A 6,428-nucleotide genomic window follows, 5' to 3' on the forward strand; every position below is an offset into this window, starting at 1 on the left:
GATGAAAGGTGGTCCTGCCAGGGTCGGGCCCATTCCTCCCACCCGCCCGGCAACCCCGAACAGCAGCTCTGAGGGCTGACCCAGGCCCTCCTGACCCCCCTATAGACTGGGAAGGGCCCAAAGGGCCCAAAGAGTCGGTTCACCGACTCGAACGGCCTACATATAGGAGGTGGCAATGCAAATAATTGATGCAATGGAAACTTTCTATGGAAAAAGGTACCCACTCAAACAGCCACAGAGTCCAAAAAAAGGAAGAAGGGCAGAGCAGACCCAGAGGGCTCTGTAGCAAACAATTTCCTTTGGCATAGCCTCCGCTGCCTGACTGAGCCCTTGAACTGGCGGGGGTGGGGGAGGGGCGGCCCTGGGCAGGAGTGGGGGCAGGTTGGGACCAGAAGCTCAGCTGGGTCCCTTGAGGGCCCCGGGTCACCAGGCTTCCCCTCTCAGCTCAAGAGGCAGTCGTTGTGGGGACACAAAGCAATTGTCCCTCCAAACACCCACACCCTGCCCGCTTCTTCCCAGCGGGTCTCGCTTCCTGACTGCTTCCCGAAGGTGGGCCCGTTGGTTGAAGCTCTGCATTCCCTGGGGTCTCCCAGAGTCTAGACCTGCTCTTCTCTCTCTGTGTCCTCCTGTTATGGGATCTGGAATCTCCTTCTTTTAGAGGGCAAAATCCTTGTAAGTGTAAGTAAAGCTGAACGATCAGGAATGACCAAAAGAGGGAGAGCGGGAAGGTCATTGTTTGGAAAGTCGTCTCTATGTTATTTAATTCTTCTCCTGACCATTTTAAAGATGGAGAAACTAAGACCTGAAATGTTAAATGGCACCTGAGGCCACACAGTGGCAGAGGCTGGAGGTACCCAGTTTCATCTGTGACCAAAGCCTGGGGCTGTCCTGCTGTGCGAGGCCACCCCATCTCCTTGTTTTCTGAACGTCTGCCCTCTCGACTGTCATGTGACGGTGAAGGAGCCTGCCTGTAGCATCAGTGTGACAGTGACATAATGTAGGGACAGCTTTGACACATGGTAGGCAGTCAACAAACATTGGTTTTCCCTCCTTACTCGTCCCTTCTGTCTCTCCAAACTGGGGAAGATGTGATGAGCCTTTTGGGGAGAAAGCAGCCCAAGTGTGGGGTGCCTTGGGAGAAAGGGCCATAATCGCTGATTTTCTGGCCCATCTTCCCTACTAGATCTGTGACATCTGAGGCAGGGGCCCAGGTCTCTTCCCCTTTGCACCCTGTGGTCTAGCCCAGTGACGAGGAGGGCCTTGTGGAAGGTCACTCAGCTGGAGGCAGCGGGACCCCAAGTGTGAGCCAGTCCAGTGGGCTTTCTACCACACCAGCGAGGGGAGACTTCCGGTGCGAGAGGGCCCCCACAAGGCGTGGCCCAGTATGGCAGGAAACAGCTCCTCTACACCTTGTCTGAGCCGGTGCAGTCCCTGGGGTTTCGACCGCAGCTCCTCTCCCTGCCACTGTTTATTCTCCTGGACTCCTGGGCTGGGTGCCCTCCATGTGCCATTCAGTGCCTCCCTCCCCATCCCTGCAGTGCCTGAAAACCGTGAATATTCCTTCTGCCTAGTCCCAATATGGAGCTTAGGGGCCCGGATGTTCCTGCCTCTCACGACACAGAATCCCTTACCCTGCCCTTGAAGTTCCTCTTTTTCTATCCTCGAAACAACTGGAAATGTATCAGCATCCTTTGTTTTTAAAAACCCTGCTTTTACTGAGAGTCACCAGATACTCTCAACACAGGTCTTGTCCGTCCATATCAGAGGCCCTGAGCCCCACTGCCTTTCTCTCTGCTCGCTTTCCTTGTCTGGGACACCTCACTCTACTACATGGGTGGGAGCAGCCTCTCATCTGGACAATGCAGCCAGGACCCGGGAGAGATCCAGAAGCATCCTCCGGGCTGCCCAGTGCATATGGACAGTGTTCTCAGACTCAAGTACAGGCATTTGAAGCAACGGTGAGCACCCCAGAAAAGTGAGAGCCCCCAGCCTGGCTGCACGGAAGAAGGCAGAAAAATTTGCAGAGCCAATCGTGAAACAGGATCTCTAGGAGGGAAGACTGACAGAAGAAGGGCAGCTTGCAGAAGCTGGAGAAGGGCTAGGGCATTTATTGAGTGCCTCTTGTCTGCTGAGTTTGTGCCACATCTCTCACACAAGTTGTCTCATGTGATCTATACCACAAACCCAGGGAAGGGTGATGTTTTTCACTTTTTACTCGTGAGGAAAGTGAGGCTCAGAGAAGTTAAGTAATTCATCTGAGGTCACACAGCTCTTCCTGGGTGAAACCAGGGTCCAAACCCAAGCCCTTCTGATGCCTGGACCAACACTCAGCACCACCCATGAGGATTGTGTGGTGCTGGGTAAATGAGGCTTGCCAGTAATTCTCCCTGTTTCCCCTCCCATTTGCTAAGTAGCCCAGCACGACCCACCAAGGCTATTCCTTGTGATTCTGCCATGTGTGTCGCAGTGTCTTGGGTGTTCCTCTCTCCTCAGTGACCCACAGACCATGATAGCGGAAATAAAAATGCAGATGGATAGATTTGTCCCACAAATCCCCGCCCCACGCGGATCAGACTCAGCTCAGCCGTGTGCCAGCCTTATTTGCAGGTGTCCTGTTCACAGTGGTGGGACAGGCTGTGTGTCAGGAGGGCAGCCAGGGCCTTCTCTGGGATCGGGGAGTGAGGTCCAGTGCTGGAGTCGTGGCGTCCTGGCTGCCTCACGCTGTGGCAGTGAGGCTGGCCCCTGCAGACATCTGGGGCTTTTCTTTCATTCCATCACAGCTGAACTTCCCCTGCGGTGATGCCAACCCCAGTGCCCAGGCCGGATGTGCCGCGATGCTTTGGTTCCATGGGGAGGGTGGGGAGTGGAGAGGATGGCCCTCCCTCCCCCTGAGGTTTTGGGTGGGGCCTGCAGAAAAGCTGCAGAAGAGTCCTTCCTGCCATGGGTGGGCGCCACCTTGCACATGGGCCCCTCTTTCCCTGATAGGCCTTCCTTGTTCAGCTATTTTCTGAAAAGAAGACATTTTGGTATCATTTTTGAATTACTGTCTTTATAAAAGTCATAACATGCTTAAAAAAAAAAAAAAAGAAAGAAAAGAAAAAAGAACAATTTAGAAATGTATAAAGAAGACAGTGCATACTCCAAACCCTGTCCCTTTGCAGTCCCAGCCCTCAGATGAGCTGAGAGCTTGGGGATTATTCTCCAGGCCCACAGCAGGCACAGCCATACCGATATGTGTGTGTCTGGTGCTACTTTGCCCCGTTTCTCACACCATTCCACTGACAGGAAGTGAGTGTAGTGGCTAAGAGTGGGGGCTCCAGAGTCAGATGGACCGAAGTTCACCACTTACCAGGTCTCCTAACCTTGCCAAGCCTCATGTGGAAATTGGGGTCCCAGTCCTGCCTTGCATCCTGCTGTGGCAGGGGAGGGAGATCGCCCAGGAGAAGGGCTGACCTCCATGTTCAACACCTAGAAAAAAACCACTGAGAATCTCTGTTATTGGTAGGAGTGTGGAATTATTTTCCATTAAGAAATAGTCCCATGACTATTCCATTGGGTGGATTTATCAGCATTCACTTATTAAACCAGTTCCCTAGTGATGGATAGTAAGGTTGTTTCCATGTTCACTGGTAAAAATGTTGCTGCACTGATCACGTGTGTGTGACATCTGTGTGTACGTTCCTGGAAGATGATGTATATTTGTGTGTGCACTTGGGAAGCCGCTGGCTCCACGTAAATTTTGGCCACCTCTTGTCTCCAGCTCTGATGGTGGCCATCATTTTCCTCTTTGCCGACCAAATGGGGGAGAGTTGATATTGACTTGAACTTGTATCTTTTTTAATCATTAGTGAGGCCAAGCATCTTTTCCTATCTTTATTAGACATTTTCATTTCTTGAAAATTATTTATTTCCTCTCTCCATTTTGTTAGCTTTTCCTAATGTTTTGTGGGTACTTATTATATATCATGGATAATGACCCTATTTTTAAAGTGTTTGGTTAGTTATTTTTGAGAGAGAGGGAGAGAGTTCAAGCAGGGGAGGGGCAGAGAGAGAGGAAATCATAGGATCCCAAGCGGGCTCCATGCCATCAGCACAGAGCCCAACATGGGGCTTGATCTCATGAACCATGAGATCGTGACCTGAGCCTAAATCAAGAGTCAGACATTTGCCTGTGGGGCTTAGTTTGTTGAGCGTCCAACTTCAGCTCAGGTCATGATCTTGGGTTCGTGAGCTCGAGCCCCACGTCGGGCTCTGCTGACAGCTCAGAGCCTGGAGTCTGCTTCGGATTCTGTGTCTCCCTCTCTCTCTGCCCCTCCCCTGCTTGCACTCTGTCTCTCTCTCAAAAATAAATAAACATTTAAAAAATTCAAAAATAAAATAAAATGTTAAAAAAATTTTTTTGAAGAGTCAGACACTTAACTAACTGAGTCACCCAGGCACCTTGGCCCTATTTTTATATGTTGCAAATATTTTTACGTAGCCTGTCGTTTGCTTTGTAACTGTTGCTGGGGCCTTTTGTTGTATGTAGGGCTTAGTGTTTTTTATGTAAGCACATTTATTCATCTTTTCCTTTAAGAGCATGGAGGTCCAGTTCAGCCTTTGAAAGTTATTTTCCAGCACTAAGGTACACAAATATTCTAATAGTTCTGGTATTTTTGTGGACTTGCTGATATGTATTGTTTATTTCTTTAATCCCAATAAATTTGTGTTAAGTCTGGTGCACATACTCTATTTAAAATAGAATCCTCCGCCTTCCCTCACCATATCCCATTTATTTCATGCTTGTAGGTTTACACGCATCTTCCCTGGCTAGATCCTCAGATCCTGAAAAGCAGGCATCTTTTCTGTTTTGTTCACTGCTGATTCTCCGGTGCCCAGAACAGTGCCTGACACATAGTAGGTGCTTAGTAAGTGCTTGTTGAAGGGATAGACAGCCAGCCAGTTGTCACAGCTTTCTTATTTAAATAATCCATTCTTGGGGCGCCTGGGTGGCGCAGTCGGTTAAGCGTCCGACTTCAGCCAGGTCACGATCTCGCGGTCCGCGAGTTCGAGCCCCGCGTCGGGCTCTGGGCTGATGGCTCAGAGCCTGGAGCCTGCTTCCTATTCTGTGTCTCCCTCTCTCTCTGCCCCTCCCCCGTTCATGCTGTGTCTCTCTCTATCTCAAAAATAAATAAACGTTAAAAAAAATTAAAAAAAAATAAAATAAAATAAATAAATAAATAATCCATTCTTCCTCCACTGTAATTACACCTTCGACAGCCTCTTATACGGTTACTGGTCATCAGGTTCTCCCTCTTCTTCGGTTTTACAGTTTATAATTTTCTAGAAAATCATCAGTTTTCAAATTCATTGACATCAAGTTATGTATGAGTTTCTCTCAATTTAAAAAAATGTTCATATACCTGTTTATACTGCCCTTCTTAATGGTTATTTGTGATTGTGCCCTTTCCTGTTACTCAAATCAGCCAGGGCTTTGTCCCTCGGGTTGGTCTCAGAGAGCCAGTCTGCAACTGTGTATTTCTTTCATGGTGGCTGCTATGCTTTTCTCGTTCACTCATTATTCATTTCTTCCGGATAGATCATTTTGTTTATTCTACCCTTTATCAGCTTCTTGGGTTAGATGCTTAATTCATTTGGTTTCAGTCTTTCTTATTTTATCACGAAAGCATTTAAGGTCTGAATTTCCCTCCAAATGCAGTTTTGGTTACACTCCCCAGATTGGTATTTTATTTTATTATGTTTTAAGTTTATTTATTTATTTATTTATTTATTTATTTATTTATTTATTTTTAATGTTTATTTATTTTTGAGACAGAGAGAGACAGAGCATGAATGGGGGAGGGCCAGAGAGAGAGGGAGAGACACAGAATCTGAAGCAGGCTCCAGGCTCTGAGCCATCAGCACAGAGCCTGACGTGGGGCTTGAACTCACGGACCGTGAGATCATGACCTGAGCCAAAGTCGGACACAACCGACTGAGCCACCCAGGCACCCCTATTTATTTATTTTTGAGAGAGAGAGAGAGAGAGAGATTTAGAGAGCGAGCAGGGGAGGAACAGAGAGAGAGAGAATCCCAAGTAGGCTCTGCATTGACAGCACAGAGCCCGACGTGGGGCTCAAACCCATGAGCCATGAGATCATGACCTGAGCCAAAACCAAGAGTCAGATGCTTAACCTACCGAGCCACCCGGGGGTCCCTTCCCCAGATTTTTAAAAAGTAGGATGCTCAATGTCTTGCATTCATAAATATTCTACAAAGGTATTTTTGTGCCTCTTTGACTCGAGTTATTTAGAAAAGCATTTTTTAATTATCATGCGCATGGTTTACTTATTTATTTATTTAATTTATTTAGCTGCTTGTTAATTTCTAACTCCGTTGCATTGGGACCACAGACTGTGGTATACATGTTGGAATTTGAGATTTTCTTG

Source organism: Lynx rufus, unplaced genomic scaffold (genome assembly GCF_022079265.1).
Source record: "Lynx rufus isolate CCGP_SWC_20201006 ecotype Redwood Valley unplaced genomic scaffold, mLynRuf1.p SCAF_2, whole genome shotgun sequence".
Lineage (NCBI taxonomy): Eukaryota > Metazoa > Chordata > Mammalia > Carnivora > Felidae > Lynx > Lynx rufus.